At 37.9% G+C, this 18,762-nt stretch overlaps 1 protein-coding gene across 3 annotated transcripts in view; it reads left to right on the top strand.

The window, feature by feature from the left end:
• The window catches only part of NRDC (nardilysin convertase), a 106,106-nt gene that overhangs the window by 40,994 nt on the left and 46,350 nt on the right, over positions 1–18,762 (top strand). The window lies entirely within an intron of this gene.

The raw sequence follows: 18,762 nt of genomic DNA, 5'->3' as shown, positions 1-18,762 counted from the left end.
TACAATATAATGACTCACCAATTCTATATTTTACTCTGTGTTGATCAAGATAAGTGTACTCTTAATCCCCTTAACCTATTTCACCCATCCTCCCACCCACCTTCCCTCTGGTAACCATCTATTTGTTCTCTGTAGTTAAGAGTCTGTTATTTGATTTGTCCCTTTACTTCCCTTTGTTCGTTTGTTTTATTTCTTAAGTTCCACATATGGATGAATCCTTTTATATTTTTAAACAAGGTATATCATTTTTACACATCATTATATAATTTATAAAACATAATAAGGAATTGTGTATTTTTATTGTATAAGAAGTACCATAATGTGTTCAACAAGTTATATATGATTGGGTAGCTGAATTGTGTTCAGTTTTCTAGTATTTGTAATGCTCTGATGAATATCTTAATCTTTGTGCACATTTTTAATTATTTCTGTTAATTCTAGGAAGTAAAATTGCTGAGTATATTTGCATGTGGTTTTTTGTTTGTTTGTTTTTGCATGTGTATTTTTAAGGCTTTTTTTTTTTTTATGAGCTTTTGGTACTCACTGCAAAATTGTTTTCCAGAAAGTTTATGTCCATGCATTAGTAGAGTTTTGATATCACAAGGTTGCAGACCAAAGTCTACAGTAGAAAAAGGAGTCACTTCAGGCTGAATTCTAGATAAATAAAAGATTGAAATATAAGAAAAGACATCTTGAATTTGACCAGTGTAATGTAAGCCTTTGAGGGCAGAGATTTTTGTCTATTTTTTTGTTGATACCTCTCCAGCATCAAGAATTTGATACACAGATATTTGTTGAATGAATTAATACTGTTTCTTTATAGAAAAAATTACCATAAAATTACCATAAATGACCAGAAGATTCTCAAAAGATGACAAAAGTTCAGTATTCTTAAAGAAATTCTCTCTTCCCTTAAGAGATTAATTTGACTATGAAAAATCTTTTGGATAAAATTCCCTTAAATTGAAAGCATGTACCATTATTGAACCCCCAAATTATCAACTCTTTTGCTAAAACAATGTCAAAATCCCATTAAAACTGACACTGTTACTTTGATAGCATTATCAAGATAACAACATTCTGGATTTTCTTCATTAATCTCTAATATGGCTGTCTACCTTGTTCATTGAATTATTTTATGGCTTTCTTTTTTTTTAAAGATGTTACTTATTTGTCAGAGATCGAGAGAGAGCACAAGCTGGGGAGCAGCAGACAGAGCAGGCAGAGGGAGAAGCAGGCTCCCCTCTGAGCAAGGAGCCCGATGCGGGACTCCATCCCAAGATCCTGGGATCATGACCTGAGCCGAAGGCAGACGCTTAATCGACTGAGCCACGCAGGCGTCCCTTTATGGCTGTTTTTAATTGTATACTGAAAGACATGCTCGTAGCACATACATTTGATACTCAGTGTTTCTGTAATTAAACATTTAATTCCAAAATAACAAACAAAGGACAGGGACAAAATAATCATAGCACAAACATTTGATACTCAGTGTTTCTGTAATTAAACATTTAATTCCAAAATAAACAAAGGACAGGGACAAAATAAATCAGTTAAGGCAGAGGAAATGATACCAAAGGTTATCTTTTCTATGAACTTATAAAATCAAGAATACTCTGAGGATGATTGTATGCTTACTCATTTCAAAGTTCTTAGCTCCCAAGGTTCACAAAATCCAAACGGGTCTTTGTATGTGTGAAGAAATTTTAAGCCTTAATAGTCAAGTTGAATTCTCATGACTTTATATATGGTTACAAAATTAACCCCCCAAACAAACCAACAACCTCTCCCCCCCCAAATCAAGAAAACTCACATTTGGTTATATCTAAATATAAATAAGGAAAAAGCCCATTTTATTCGAAAAAAGATTAGGCAAAGGGTATGTTGAATAAATTCCGACCACCTCAGATTTGATGAAATACGGTGTAAAGTATAAAGAACTTGATTCATTTCTTCGTACTATATATTTTTGATTTAAGGACTGCTTTAGGAAATCAAAAGATATTTACATATTTGTTTCTACTTACAAAAAAAGAACCTACCAGATAAGAATGCTGCTATATTAATAGGAGAAATTAATAAGAATATCAGATCATGAATTTATAACAAATGATAGTGGTGGAACGTTAAGTATTGCATTTACTATAATAAGTATGATAATATACAATTACTAAGGAATCAAGTGTCTTTGGTTCATTTGCAAAGGACTCATATAGCATGTATTGAATGCCAGTAGTTTTTAATAGGTCAGTAAAATCCAATTCCTTCACACAGGTCACATTGTTTATTAGTATCTTGGATCATTTAAGTAAAAAGTTGAGGAAATGACTGAATTTTTACTCCGGTAGGTAAGTGAGAATGGAAGCTGCTTTTGCCCTGGTGGCATTTGCTAATTTCAATAAATTTGGACTTGGCTTTATCAGGGCAAGAAATATCAAAGCCCTGGATGTCCACAAAGTGGGATATGTAACAGGAGACCCTCATAATAAGCTGGGACTCAGGTTGAGGAAATGGATCAGCCATCCAAAGGAATTACAGCCTATTTTCAGAATGCCCAAGTTTTCTGGTGAACTTCACGCCTTGTTGTGATTTAACACAGTCCAAAACTGGTAGTGTTCTCAGATCCCTGAGAGAAGCAAGCACAAATTCTTTAAAAAGAAAATGCTTCCATTGATGGATAAATGGAAGAAGAAAATCTGAAATATCTTTAGATAGATGTAGACAATGGAATATTATTCAGCCATGAGAAAGAAGGAAATCTTGCTATTTGTAACAACATGGATGAACCTAGAGGACATTAAACTAAGTGAAATAAGCCACACAGAAAAAGACAAATACTGTATGATCTCACCTATGTGGAACCAAATAAATAAATAAATAAAAATTAAAAATAAATAAAAAGAAAAAGAAAGAAAAAATCCAAATTCATAGAAACAGAGTGGAATAGTGGTTACCAGAGGCTGGATACTGGGGAGATGGGGAGATGCTGGTCAAAGGGCACATGCCTTCAGTTATAAGATGAGTAAGTTCTGAGGATATATAATGATTAGCATGGTGACCATAATAATACTGTAACGTACACTTGAAATTTGCTAAGAGAATAGATCTTCGACATTCACACACACACACACACACACACACACACACACACAGAGGAAATTATGTAAGGTGATAGATGGATTAATTGTAATTATTTCACAAAGTATACATATATCAAGTCATCATGTTGTACACTTTATTTTTTTTTAAAGATTTTATTTATTTGCGAGGGAGAGCACAAAGGGAGAGTGAGAGGGAGAAGCAGACTTCTCACTGAGCAGAGAGCCCTGCATGGGGCTTGATCCCAGTTGGCCTGAGACGAAGGCAGACACTTAACTGAGTCACCCAGGTGCTCCTGTATGTTTTAAATATGTATAATTTTGGGGGCGCCTGGGTGGCTCAGTTGGTTAAGCGTCTGACTCTTGGTCTCAGCTCAGGTCTTGATCCTCAGGGTCATGAGTTTTAAGACCTGCACTGGGCTCCATGCTGGGCATGGAACCTACTTAAAAGTGGGGGGGAATATGATTTTGTCAATTGTACTTCAAATAAATCTGAAGAGGAAAAAAATGCTTCATCCTAAGCCTTACATTATTGCTCCTATAAATAGTTTTTCAAGTAAAATGATCAGTAGTCAAATGTAAGTAGGTACACAAAACAAGACATGAGTGAGAACAGAAAGACTTTTAATTCATTGGAGATTTTAGGCATTGGAATGGTTAGACACAAATTATAAAAATGATTATACTTTCTGTTTTTCAAGAAATAAGGCATTGGGGTGCCTGAGTGGCTTAGTTGGTTGAGTGTCAACTCTTAATTTTGGCCCAGGTCGTGATCTCAGAGTCTTGGGATTAAGCCCTGCATCAGGCTCCCTGCTCAGCGGGGAGTCTGTTTGAGGATTCTCTCTGCCCCTCCCTACATTCATACACTCTCTCTAAAATAAATCTTAAAAAAGGAAAGAAGGCACAAGTCTGAATACAGTTGCGAGGAATTGGAAACTGTAACGTGACCTATGAGATTTGGAAAACAGAAATAACATCTTCAACTGAGATAATGATTGAAATTGAAAACCTAATGGACTGGTTGAAGAAAAGAGTAGATACAACTGAATATAGAATTAGTGGACTGGAAGATAGGCCAAAAGAATTTCAAAATACAACATAAAGAGGGGAAAATACAGAGAAAAGGAAAAGAGGTCAGAGGATAGAGCAGAAATGTCCAGTGGAGTCCTAGAAGGCGGGGAGAAAAAATGCAGTATTTGAAGGGTTGATTACTGGAAATTTTTCAGAACATCAAGTCAGAGGTTAAAGAAAACAGATTCCAAAAGTGCACATTAAAAGAAATCTATATGTAGAAAACCATAGTCATCCTGCAGAAAACCAAATATAGAAAATCTTTGCCAGATAAAAAGGCAAAATTCCTTCAAAGGAATATTAGTTAGATTGATAGATGACTATTTAGCGGCAATAGTAGAAGTTGAAAGACAGTGGGATATCTGCAGTAGCCTGAAAAGAAATAACTACCAACCACAAATTCTACACCAAGCAAAAATACCTTTTAAGAATGATGGTAAAATAGATCTGCAGACACAAAATTGTCACCAGCCAACTTACTGAAGGAAATTCTAAAGAATTTATTTCAGGTAGAAGGAAAATGAAGGTCAGAGATGAAAAAAAAGAACAATGAAAGTCGTTTTACCTGAGTAAGTATAAATGAACATTGATCATTTAAAACAATAATTGTGAAATGTAAAAAGTGCATAGAATTAAAGCAATAATAGTATATCAGTCAGGGGTAATATAAGTGGAGAAAAGGTATTTTGGGGGGTAAGGTATTGATTAACATTAGACATTGTTAAAAGGATACATGTAATATTTTTTAGGGTAACTTCTTTTTTTTTCTTAAAGATTTTATTTTATTTTATTTTGACAGAGAGAGACCCAGCGAGAGAGGGAGCACAAGCAGGGGGAGTGGGAGAGGGAGAAGCAGGCTTCCCACGGAGCAGGGAGCCTCATGTGGGTTCGATCGCAGGACCCTGGGATCATGACCTGAGCTGAAGGCAGACACTTAACGAGTGCCTCTAGGGTAACTTCGAAAAGGACAGAATTTGAGGGGCACCTGGGCGGCTCAGTTGGTTAAGCATCTGACTTCTGCTCAGGTTATATGATCTTGGGTCTTGGGATCAAGCCCCAGATCAGGCTTTGTGCTTCGGGGAGTCTGCTTCTCCCTGTCTCTCTCCCTCTGCCCCTCTCTCCACTTGTGCTCGCTTGCTCACTCTCAAATAAATAAAATCTTTTAAAAAATAAAAATAGAAAAAATAACAATTTAAGTGTAAAAATTCCAAACCAGTACAGGGAAAACATTTGTAATTATTATTTTAAAAAACAATTAAGTGATAAGTTAGGTGGCACCAATTCTTAATTTTAAGGGAACTCACAAAATAAGATGAGAAATCAAGGGAGGCTTGCTTCATGAAAGAGGCAGTTTTCTGGGATCTGAAGGATGAGTAGAAACTGCCCTATGCTGGAGGCAGCCCATGAGCTAAGACCCCCTTTTAATGATTGTGACGGAGTACCTGCTTTCCAATAAATCTCTTTTCAAGTGATAAGAGTTGAAGCTGGGACATGGCTGCCTAATTTGATATTTTCAGCCTCCCCTGCAATGAGGTGTGGTCTTGTGGAAAGTCTCACTTACTGTTTTTTGTGTTTTTGATTTTAGCCATTCTGACAATGAGGTGATATCTCATTGTGGTTTTGTTTTGAATTTCCTTGATGGTGAGTGAGATTGAGCATCTTTTCGTGTGTCTTTTGGCCATCTGTATGTCTTCTTTGGAGAAATGTCTGCTCATGTCTTCTGTCCATTTTTTAACTGGATTATTTGTTTTGTTTTTTGTAAGTTCTTTATATATTTTAGATACTAATCCTTCATTAGATATATCATTTGCAAGTATCTTTTCCCATTCAGTAGGTTATCTTTTAGTTTTGTTTTGTTGACTGTTTCCTTCTTTGTGCAGAAACTTTATTTTGGTGTGGTCCCAGTAGTTTATTTTTGGTCCCTGCCTAAGGAGACATATCTAGAAAAATGTTGTTACAGCTAATGTCAGAGTAATTACTCCCTGTGCTTTCTTCTAGGATTTTTATTGTTGCAGGTCTCACATTTAGGTCCTTAATCCATTTTGAGTTCATTTTTGTGTATGGTGTAAGAAAGTGGTCCAGTTTCATTATTTTGCAGGTAGCTGTCCAATTTTCCCAACACCATTTATTGAAGAGACTGTCTTTTCCCCTTGCATATTTTTACCTCCTTTGTTGAAAATTAATTGATCATATAATCATGGGTTTATTTGTGGGCTCTCTGTTCCATTCCATTGATCTATGTATCTGTTTGTGTGCCAGTACCATGCTGTTTTAATTACTGCAGCTTTGTAGTATATCTTGATACCTGGTTTTGTTTTTCTTTTCAAGATTACGTTGGCTCTTTGGGGTCTTCTGTGGTTTTGTACAAATTTTAGGATTATTCTAATTCTGTGAAAAATGCTGTTGGTATTTTGATAGGGATATTATTAAATCTGTGGATTGCTTCGGGTAGTATGGACATTTTTAACTATTTTTTTTCTATCTATCCATGAGCATGGAATATCTTTCCATTTGTTTGTGTCATCTTCAGTTTCTTTCATCAGTGTTTTAGAGTTTTCAGAGTACAGATCTTTCACCTCCTTGTTTAAGTTTATTCCTAGGTATTTTACTATTTTTGGTGCAGTTGTAAGTGGGATTATTTTCTTACTTTCTCTTTCTGGCGCTTCATCTTTAGTGTATAGATATGCAATGCATTTCTGTATATTGATTTTAGTATTCTGCAGCTTCACTGAATTCATCAGTTCTAGGAATTTTTTGGTGAAGTCTTTTGAGTTTTCTATATATAGTATCATGTCATCTGCAGATAGTGAAAGTTTTACTTTTTCCTTACTAATTTGTATGCCTTTTATTTCTTCTCATTGTCTAATTACTGTGGCTAGGACTTCCAGCACTGTGTTGAATAGAAGTGAGAAAGGACATCCTTGTCTTGTTCTCACCTTTGGGGCAAAGCACTTAGTTTTTCCCCTTTGAGTATGATGTTAGCTTTGGGTTTTTCAAATATGGCCTTAAAATGTTGGGGTATATTCCCTGTAACCTACTTTGTTGAGGGTTTTTTATCATGAATGGGTCTTGTACTTTGTCAGCTGCTTTTCCTGTATCTATTGAAATGATCATATGATTTTTTAATTCTTTCTCTTGTTGATGTGATGTATTACATTAATTGATTTACAAATATTGAACCATCCTTGCATCCCAGAAATAAATCCCACTTGTTTGTGGTGAGTGACTTTTTTAATGTATTGTTGGATTCGGTTAGCTAATCTTTTGTTGAAGATTTTTGCATCTGTGTTCATCAGAGATGTTGGCCTGTAGTTCTCTTTTTTTGTAGTGTCTTTATCTGGTTTTGGTATCAGGGTAATGCTGGCCTCATAGAATGATTTTAGAAGCTTCCTTCCTCTTTTTTTAGAATAGTTTGAGAAAATAGTTACTAACTGTCCTTTAAATGTTTGGTAGAATTCATCTGTGAAGTGGTCTGGTCCTGAACTTTTGTTTGTGGGAGTTTTTTGATTACTGATTCAATTTCATTGTTGGTAACTGGTCTGTTCAAATTTTCTCTTTCTTTCTGATTCAGTTTTGGTAGGTTATATGTTTCTAGGAATTTAACCATTTCTTCTAGGTTGTGTAATTTGTGGGCTAATAATTTTTCAGAATATTCTCTTATAATCCTTTGTATTTCTGTGGTGTCTGTTATTTTTCCTCTTTTGTTTGTGATTTGTTTACTTGAGCCCTTTGTTTGTTTGTTTGATGAGCCTGGCTGAATGTTTATCAATTTTTTTGAAAAAAAAATTTTTTTTTTCAAAGAACCAGCTCCTGGTTTCATTGATCTGTTCTTTTTGTTTCTGTTTTGTTTATTTCTGCTCCAGTCTTTATTATTTCCTTCCTTCTGCTGGTTTTGGGTTTTGCTTGTTCTTTTTCTAGCTCCTTTATTTAATTATTTATTTATTTTTTAAGATTTTATTTATTTGACACAAAGAGAGCAACAGCAAGAGAGGGAATACAAGTAGGGGGAGTGGGAGAGGGAGAAGCAGGCTTCCTGTGAAGCAGGGAGCCTGATGCGGGACTCGATCCCAGGACCCTGGGATCATGACCCGAGCTGAAGGCAGATGCTTAACTGACTGAGCCACCTAGGTGCCCCTTTCTAGCGCCTTTAGAGGTAAAGTTAGTTTGCTTATTTGATATTTTTCTTGCTTCTTGAGTTAGACCTGTATTGCTATAAACTTCCTTCTTAGAAAAGCTTGCTGCTTCCCAAAGATTTTAACTGTTGTGCTTTCATTTTCGTTTGTCTCCATGTATTTTTTTATTTTCTCTGATTTCTTGGTTGACCCATTCATTGTTTAGTAGCACGTTACTTAACCTCCACATAATTGTGCTCTTTCCAGATTTTTTCTTGTGGTTGATTTGTAGTTCATAGCATTGTGGTTAGAAAAGATGCATGGTATAACTTCAGTCTTTTTAAATTTGTTTAGACTTGTTTTATGGCCTAATATGTAATCTATTCTGGAGAATGTTCCTGTGCATTTGAAAAGAATGTGTGTTCTGCTGTTTTAGGATGGAATGTTCTGAGTATATGTGTTAGATCCATCTGGTATAATGTGTCATTCAAAGCCATTATTTCCTTGTTGATTCTCTGTTTGGATAATCTGTCCATTCATATGAGTGGGGCATCAAAGTCCCCTATTACTCTATTACTATTGATTACTTCCTTTATGTATATGTTATGCTCTTACGTTTGGTGCATAAATATTTACAATTATTATATCTTCTCGTTGGGATTGTTCCCTTTATGATTATACAGCGTTCTTCTTGTTCTCTTGTTACAATCTTTGCTTTATTTTTTTTATTTTTAAAGATTTTATTTTGACAGAGAGAGACACAGTGAGAGAGGGAACACAAGCAGGGGGAGTGGGAGAGGGACAAGCAGGCTTACCGCCGAGCAGGGAGCTTGATGTGGGGCCCGATCCCAGGACCCTGGGATCATGATCTGAGCCGAAGGCAGATGCTTAACCATCTGAGCCACCCGGGCACCCCATACAATCTTGCTTTAAAGTCTATTTTGTCTGGGGCACCTGGGTGGCTCAGTCGTTAAGCGTCTGCCTTCAGCTCAGGTCATGATCCCAGAATCCTGGGATCGAGTCCCGCATCGGGCTCCCTGCTCGGCGGGAAGCCTGCTTCTCCCTCTCCCACTCCCCCTGCTTGTGTTCCTGCTCTCACTGTCTCTCTCTGTCAAATAAATAAATAAAATCTTTAAAAAAAAAAATAAAGTCTATTTTGTCTGATATAAGTATTGCTACCCCAACTTTCTTTTAACATCCATTTGTGTGATAAATACTTCTCTATCCCTTCACTTTCAATCTGCATGTGTCTTTAGGTCTGAAGGGAGTCTCTTTTAGGTAGCATATAGAGATCTTGATTTTTTATCCATTCCATTACCCTATGTCTTTTGCTTTGAGTGTTTAGTTCATTTACATTCAATGTGATTAGTGGTATATATGTACTTATTGCCATTTTATTATTTGTTTTATGGTTGTTTTGTAATTATTCTTTGTTCCTTTCTTCTCTTGCTCTCTCTGTCATGATTATTTGGCTTTCTTTAGTGATATACTTGGATTTCTTCCTCTTCATTTTTTCATATCTGTTACTAGTTTTTGATTTGTGGTTACCATTTGGTTTGTGTATAACATCTTCTGCATATAGCAATCTATATTAAGTTGATGGTCACTTAAGTTTTAGCCTATTCTTTACTCCTCTCCCCATTATGTTTTAGGTATATGGTGTCATACTTCACATCCTTTTCTTTTGGGAGTGTTTTAACTGATGTTTACAGATATACTTATTTTTCCCACTTTTGTGCTTCCTACTTTTTAAACTCTTATTTATAGTCTTTGCTTTCCACTCATAGAGTCCTTTAATATTGCTTATAGGGCTGTTTTGGTGGTCATGATTTCCTTTAACTTTGGTCTGTCTGGGAAACTCTTTAGCTCTCCTTATATTCTGAATGGTAGCCTTGCTGGATGGAGTATTCTTGACTGCAAATTTTTCCCTTTCAGTACTTTGAATATATCATGCCACTTCTTCCTGGCCTGCAAAGTTTCTGATGAAAAATCAGCTCAAAACCTTATGAGGGGCGCCTGGGTGGTTCAGATGGTTAAGCGTCTGCCTTCGGCTCAGGTCATGATCCCAGGGTCCTGGGATCGAGTCCCGCATCGGGCTCCCTGCTCCTTGGGAGCCTGCTTCTCCCTCTGCCTCTCTCTCTCTCTCTGTCTCTCATGAATAAATAAATAAAATCTTTAAAACAAAACAAAACAAAACCTTATGAGGTTTCCCTTATATGTAACAGTTTTCTCTTGCTGCTTTTAAAATTCTCTCTTTATCACTACTTTTTGCCACTTTAACTACCGTGTGTCTTGGTGTGGATCTTCTTGGGAGATCTTTGTGCTTTCTGGATGTGGATTTCTGTTTTCTTCACCCAGATTCAGGGAGTTTAAAGCTATTCAAATAAATTTTCTGTCGCCTTTCCTCTCTCTTCTCCTGAGATTCCTATAAAATGAATGTTATTACATTTGATGGTGTCACTAAGTTTTGTAAGTCTATTTTCATTTAGTATTTTTTTTCCCCTCTCCTCATCTTGATTGCTTTCCATTACTCTGTCTTCCAGGTCACTGATCAATTCACCTGCTGCTTCTCATCTATAATTTATTCCATTTAGTGTATTTTTAATTTCACTTACTGAGTTCTTTATCTCTGATTGGTTCTTTATGTTTTCTGTCTCTTTGTAAAGGGTCTTGCTGAGGTCCTCCACTCTTTTCCCAAGTCCAGTGAGTGTCTTTATTATTATTACTTTAAATTCTCTATCAGGCTTGTTACTTATCTCTGTTTCATTTAGGTCTCTTGCTGTGGTTTTGTCTTGTTCTTTCATTTGGGACATATTCCTGTCTCCTCATTTCGTTTAACTTTATGAGTCTGTTTCTGTGTGTTAGGAAATTCAGCTACATCTGCTCTTGAACGTAACAGTCTTTTGAAGAACAGGTCGTGTTGCCCTGTAGTGCAGTGTCCTTTGTTCACCAGAACCTGGTGCTTCATGGGTGTCTCCTACGTGTGTTGTGTGCATCCTGCTGTTGTGGCTGAGCCGCTTTTTTCTTTAGTCCATTTGTCTGCAATGGTTCTCTTTGTTTGGCTCCTGTGCTGTTCGTGGGCCAGTCTGGGGCCACATTGGGCTTTAGTTGAGTCAGACTGGGCGTTTTCCAGAGATGCTGTAGCACCAAACTCTAGGGTGCTTTTCCTGTCCCCTGAGAAGCTTTTGTTGGTGGGCAAGACCTGCAATCAGACCAGCTCTCTGCTCCCAGCCCACTGTTGGGGCTGCTGTGTGACTAGTATATATGGTTATCTTTCCCTTTCCTTGGGGCAGGAGTCACTTTGGAGTGGTGCTGGCACACTGGGACTGCTTGCACTCTGTGAGGCTTGTGGCATTGCATTGGACGGGCTCTCACCAAGGGTATATTGGAGGGGGCGGATCTGTAGAAGCATGCGGGATGCAAGGTGTTAGTGAGGTTTGCCCTGATCTGCTGTGGGAAGAGACGTGGAGCCCAGGCATGGCTGGAGGAGCATGTCTACAGGAGAATGCAGGTGTGGGTTGGCGATGTTAGCAAGTTAGGTAGCAAGTGTCAGCATTGTGTTATGTGCTTAGGCTGGTGGTAGGGGGAGGCAAATGGCCCCAGCCAGCTTCTTTGTTCCTGGAGAAGTCTCCCAACTCATCCCTGTTCCTACAGCACAGGGTCTGAGATTAGTAAATCTCCCTCCTGTCTACCCCAGGTGATTTTCAAACTGCTGCCTCTATGCTGTCTCTGTGGGACTGTTTTGCTGTCTCTTTAAGGGTGGGGGTTTGGTTTCCTCTTGCTCTCCGGCTCTCCCAGAACCAAGCTCACTGATTCTTAAAGTACCAGGTTTTAAGTCCTGCTAGTTATAAGAACTTGTGAAATTCAGCCCCTCTGCTTTTCTTTTTTTTTATTAAAAGATTTTATTTGTTTATTGAGAGAGAGAATGAGATAGAGCATGAGGGGGGGGAGGGTCAGAGGGAGAAGCAGACTCCCTGCTGAACAGGGAGCCTGATGCGGGACTCGATCCCGGGACTCCAGGATCATGACCTGAGCCGAAGGCAGCCGCTTAACCAACTGAGCCACTCAGGCGCCCATCCCCTCTGCTTTTCAAAGCCAAATATTATGGGTATTCGTCTTTCCTGTGTGGGCTTCCCAGTGTGAGAGTCTGTTTCTCTCCATCTGTGCACTCGATGTCCCTCCCTCCCATGGACAGTCATCACTGTCTGTTTAGCCCCCAACCATGACTCTGCCCTTCCTGCGCTCTTCCATATGGTTTCTTCTCTGCATTTAGCTATGGAGAGTTTGTTTTGCCAGTCTTCAGGTCATTTTATGGGTTATTTACACTGATGTGTTATCTTGTTGTATCCATTGGACATGGTGAACTTAGGGTTCTCCTACTCCGTCATCTTTTCTGGAAGTCTCAAGAATTCTGTATCCAGCAATAATGTCCTAACTAAAAAAATTAACACATTCCCAGATAAATTAAGAACTGAGTTTGTCGCTAGCTGATCTTTTATATATGACATATAAATGGAGTCTTGGCTGAAATGAAAGGACAGTCAAATCCTCATGAAGAAATGAAGTGCACTGGTAAGATTACTACATAGATATATATAAAAGAGTACAAATATACTTAATTTTATAAGTATTTTTCTCCTATCTGATTTAAAAGACATTAACTTTATAAAGCAAAAGTTATAAATATGTATTGATAGTCATATAATACGTAAAGCCGTAACTTGTATGACAGTAGCTCAAAGGGGTAAAAGAACAGGTATATAGAAGCAAATGGTATACAGTTGAAATTAAGTCAGTATTAATTTAAAATGGCTTGTTATAGGTTAAGATGTTAAGAAAATAACTCAGATACAGTAAAGGAAGTGACAAGGGGATTAAAATAGCACACCAGAAAATATCTATTTTGGGGGCACCTGGGTGGCTCCGTCAGTTAAGCATCTGACTCTTGATTTTGGCTCAGGTCATGATCTCGGTTTTGTGAGACCAAGCCCAGTGTCAGGCTCTGTGATGGGTGTGGAGATTGTTTAAGATTCTCTCTCTGTCCCTCCCCTCCCCCACCAAAGAAGAAAAGAAAAAATCTTTTTTAACAAAAAGAAGTTAGCAATGGAGGAATAGAGGGAGAACAAGGTATAAAATGTATATAAAGCACATAGCAAGAAGTAGACACAAATACTGCCTTATCAGTAATTAAATGTAAATGAATAAGCATTCTAATTAAAAGAGATATTGAGGGGGGTGCCTGGGTGGCTCAATCGTTAAGTGGCTGCCTTCGGCTCAGGTCATGGTCCCAGGGTCCTGGGATGGAGCTCCACATTGGGCTCTCTGCTTGGCGGGAAGCCTGCTTCTCCCTCTCCCACTCTCCCCGCTTGTGTTCCCTCTCTCGCTGTGTCTCTCTCTGTCAAATAAAATCTTAAAAAAAATACATATTGGTAGAATGGATAAAAAAGTATGATTCAACTAAACATGCTGCCTGTAAGAGACACCCCTTAAATTATAATACACCAATAGATTGACAATGAAAACATGGATAAAGATATACCAGGCAAATAGTAACTCAAAGGATCTGGAGTAGCTATATAATATTAGACAAAATAGACTGTAAGATGAAAACTGTTGACAAAGGAATTTTATAATGATAAAAAGGTCAAGCCATCAAGAAGATACAACAGTTATAGACATACATTGATCTTTCAAAAGCCCCAAAACACATGAAACCAAAATTGATAGAATTGAAGGGAGAAATACCCAATTCAATAATAGTTGGAAGTGTAGGGGTGCCTGGGTGGCTCAGTTGTTAAGCGTCTGCCTTCAGCTCAGGTCATGGTCCCAGGGTCCTGGGATTGAGCCCCGCATCGGGCTCCCTGCTCAGTAAGAATCCTGCTTCTCCCTCTCCCACTCCCCCGCTTGTGTTCCCTCCCTCTCTGTGTCTTTCTTTGTCAAATAAATAAAATCTTTAAAAAAAAATAGTTGGAAATGTAAACATTCCACTTTTTAAATAAGATTATTTATTTATTTGAGAGAGAGCACAAGCAGAGGGGAAGAGCAAAGGGAGAGGGAGAAGCAGACTCCCTACTGGGCAGGGAGGCTAACGCGGGGCTCAATCTCAGGACCCCAAGAAGGCAGATGCTCAACTGACTGAGCCACCCAGGCACCCCTCCACTTTTTTTTTTTTTAGAAGGTGTATTTATTTTAGAGAGAGAGAGTGGGGTTGGAAGGAGCAGAGGAAGAGAGAATCTTAAGCATACTCTGTGCCAAGTGCGGAGACTGACATGGGCTTAGTCTTATAACCACAAAATCATGATCTGAGCTGAAACCAAGAGTTGGATGACCAACTGACTGTGACACCCATGCATTCCAAATTCCACTTTTAATAAAGGATACAAGAACTAGATAGATCAACAAGAAATGGAAGATGTGACCATCAGTATAAACCAATAGACATCTATAGGACAGTCTACCCAAAGTCAGCAGAATACACATTCTTCTTAAGTGCAGCATATCATTCTCTGGCATTGACATATATTACATCATAAAAATAACTCCCAATAAATTTGAAAGGATTGAAACTATAGAGACTGTGTTCTGTAACTATAATGGAATGGAATTAGAGATCATTAACAGAAGGAAACTTGGGAAATTCCACACGTGTAGAAATTAAACCATAGACTCTCAAATCAGTGGGTCAAAGAAGAAATCACAAAAGAAGTTAAACAATACTTAGAGAACGAAAATGAAAACAACATACAAAAATGTATGGGATGCACCAAAAACTGTGCTTAGAGGGAAATTTATAGCTGTAAATACCTCCATTACCAAAGAAAGATCTGGAAAAAAATAAAAAGAAGAAAGACCCGAAATCAGTTAACCTAAACTTACATCTTAATTAGGCAAGGAAGAGCAATTTAAACCCACCTAAACAGAAGAAGGATAATAAAAGTGAGAGTGGAAATTGATGAAATAGGGAATAGAAAATAGAGAAAATAAAACTGAAAGTTGAAAAGAACAAAATTGACAAACCTCCAGCTGGACTGAAAACGAAGACCCAGATTATTAAACACAGGAATGAAATAGTAAACATTTCTTTTTGTTTTTAAGATTTTTCATTTATTTAGAGGAGTGAGCGTGAGTGGGGGTAGGGTCAGAGGGAGAGGCAGACTTCCCGCTGAGCAGGGAGCCTGATGTGGGACTGTATCCCAGGACCCTGGTATCATGACCTGAGCCAAAGGCAGACGCTTAACTGATTGAGCCACCCACGCGTCCAGGAGTACACATTTCTATGGTCTTACCGAAATAAAAAAGATGACAGTACAATACTGTGAACAATTTTATGCCAACAAATACATACTCCAGATGAAATGGACACATTTCTAAAAAGAAACAACCATTGAAACTGACTCAAGAAGACCGGAAATCTGGGGGCACCTGGGTGGCTCAGTCATTAAGTGCCTGCCTTCGGCTCAGGTCATGATCCCAGGGTCCTGGGATTGAGCCCTGCATCGGGCTCCCTGCTCAGCGGGAAGCCTGCTTCTCCCTCTCCCACTCCCCCTGCTTGTGTTCCCTCTCTCTCTGTGTCTCTCTCTGTCAAATAAATAAATAAAATCTTAAAAAAAAAAAAAACAGGAAATCTGGATAGACCTGTATTAAGGGATTGGATCAGTAATCAAAAACTTGCCAGGTGAAAAGTGTAGACCCACATGGCTTCACTGGTGAAACCTACCAAACATTTAAAGAAGAATTAACACTAATGCTTCATAAATTCTTTAAAAAAATAGAATGACTGCATGGAGCACTGGGTGTTATGCACAAACAATGAATCATGGAACACTACATCAAAAACTAATGATGTAATGTATGGTGATTAACATAACCATAAAAATTTTTTTTAAAAAAATCACCAGAAAAAAAATAAATAAAAAAATAGAATGAGAGACACTTCCTAACTCATTCTATGAAGTAAGTATTACTCTGATACCAAAACTAGACAATGACATCACAAGAAGACTACAAACTAATACCTCATGAATATAGATGCCAAAATCCTCAACAAAGTACTGTGAAATTGTATCCAGCAAAATGTATAAAGGATTATACGCCATGATCAGTTGCAATTTATCTCAGGAATGCAAGGTTACAAAATCAGTGTACATACAAAATACATCATTGCAGTATACCATATTAATAGAAAAAAGCACAAAATACATCTGGCTATATAATATCAATGTAAATAGAAAAAGCATTTGACAAAATCAAGCACTCTTTCTTGATAAAAGACTTAATAAACTAGGAATAAAAGGGAACTTTCTCAATCTAATAAAGAGTATCTATGAGTAACTCACATTGAACATACTTAATGTTGATAGATTAAAAGCTTTTCCCTGGGGGTGCCTGGGTGGCTCAGTCGTTAAGCGTTTGTCTTCTGCTCAGGTTGTGTTCCTGGGGTCCTGAGATTGAGCCCTACATCGGGCTCTCAACTGAGTGGAGAGCCTGCCCTCCCTCTCCCTCTGTCTGCTGCTCCCCCTCCTTGTACTCTCTCTCTCTCTCTCTGTCGAATAAATAAATATTTAAAAATAAAAAAAAAATAAAAACTTCTCTGAAGATCAGAATCAAGATGTCAGCTACCACTTCTGTTCAGCATTTAGGGGAGGTGTTAGCTAGCTCAATTAGATAAGAAAATGAAATAAAAGCATACGGATTGGAAAAGAATTAATACTATCTCTATTTGCAGATGACATAATCTTGTATAATTGATTCTCATTGTTTGTGGAGAATTCACCTACTTACTAAAACTTATTTGTAACTCCCACATGAATACTAGGTGCTTTCATAGTCTTTCATGGACATGTGAAAAATTTTAAAAATTGTGAAAAATTTCAGTTGCCCAACATATTCTCAGCTGAGGTTGAACAAGGCAACATTCTGCCTTTTTGTTTCAGCTTTCATATAGAGGTGACCAGGGGTTGGAGACACTAGGGAACAGTATAATATAGTAAAAGAAACTCTGGCTTCAGGCCAGTTTGTTGGATTTGAATCCCAACTCTGGCACCCATTAGTGAGGTGGCCTCAAGCAAGTTACTTAATACATCTGAACCTCATTCTGTCTTTTCTGAATTAAAAAAAGAATCTACTAGGATGAGATAGGATTTAAGATCATAATTGTGTGTGTGTGTGTGTGTACACACATATTTCCCCCTAGGATAGTGGTTCAGTATTTGCTAGTTCAGCAGTCATGGCAGCTTTAGAGAGCATAGCTACCACAAATAATGAGAACTTGTTCATACATAATCCTGTAAATTCCACAGGAGAACTGCTAAAGTAATACTGAGTTCAGCAAGGTTGCTGGATAGAAGATCAGTATACAAAAATCAATTGTATTTTAATACACAACAAATGAAAAATCCAAAAATGAAATTAAGAAAAAATTCCTTTGACAATAACATCCAAGAAAATAAAATACTTAGGAATAATTTTAACAAAGGAAGTACAAGAGTTGCATGTGCAAAGCTGCAAAAAATGGTTGAAATTAAGACCTAAATTACAGGAAAACATCTCATGTTTTTATAGATTGTAAGACTTTATATTGTTAAGATGGTAATACTTCCCAAATTGATTTACAGTTTCAATTTAATTATTTTTAAGATTTATTTATTTGCGAAAGAGAGCAGCTGTGTACATGTGGAGCAAGGGGCAGAGGGAGAGAGGGAGAAACTCTAGCACACTCTTCTGCTGAGCCTGGAGGCTGACGTGGGGCTCTATCTCACAACCCTGAGATCATGACTTGTGCCAAAATAAAAAAGCCACCCAGGGGCCCCTCAATTTAATTTTTTTTTAAAGATTTTATTTATTTGACAGAGAGAGACACAGCGAGAGAGGGAACACAAGCAGGGAGAGTGGGAGAGGGAGAAGCAGGCTTCCCACAGAGCAGGAAGCCCGATGCGGGGCTCGATCCCAGGACCCTGGGATCATGACCTGAGCCAAAGGCAGATGCTTAATGACTGAGCCAGCCAGCGCCCCCCCAATTTAATTTGTATCAAAATTTCAACTGCCTTATTTGAAGAAATTAATAAATGAGCTTATCTTAAAATTCAATGGAAGAGACCAAGATAGCAAAAATTATTTTGAAAGAGAACAAAAGTTGAAGGACTCCTATTCCCAAATTCAGAACTAACTGAAAGATAGGCTGCTTGGGTGGCTCAGTCATTAAGCGTCTGCCTTCGGCTCAGGTCATGATCCCAGGGTCCTGGGATGGAGCCCCGCATCAGGCTCCCTGCTCGGCGGGAGTCTGCTTCTCCCTCTCCCACTCCCCCTACTTGTGGTCCTGCTCTTGCTATCTCTCTCTCTGTCAAATAAATAAATAAAAATCTTAAAAAAAAAGTTACTGAAAGGTGTAGTAATCAAACCAATATGGTACTGGCATAGGGATAGATCAGTGGAATAGCACTGAGACTCCAGAAATAAACCATTACATTTGTGGTTAGTTGCAA

Source organism: Zalophus californianus, chromosome 4 (assembly GCF_009762305.2).
Source record: "Zalophus californianus isolate mZalCal1 chromosome 4, mZalCal1.pri.v2, whole genome shotgun sequence".
NCBI lineage: Eukaryota > Metazoa > Chordata > Mammalia > Carnivora > Otariidae > Zalophus > Zalophus californianus.
Note: the sequence above shows the minus strand (reverse complement) of the source record. Positions and strands in the feature narration are given on the sequence as shown.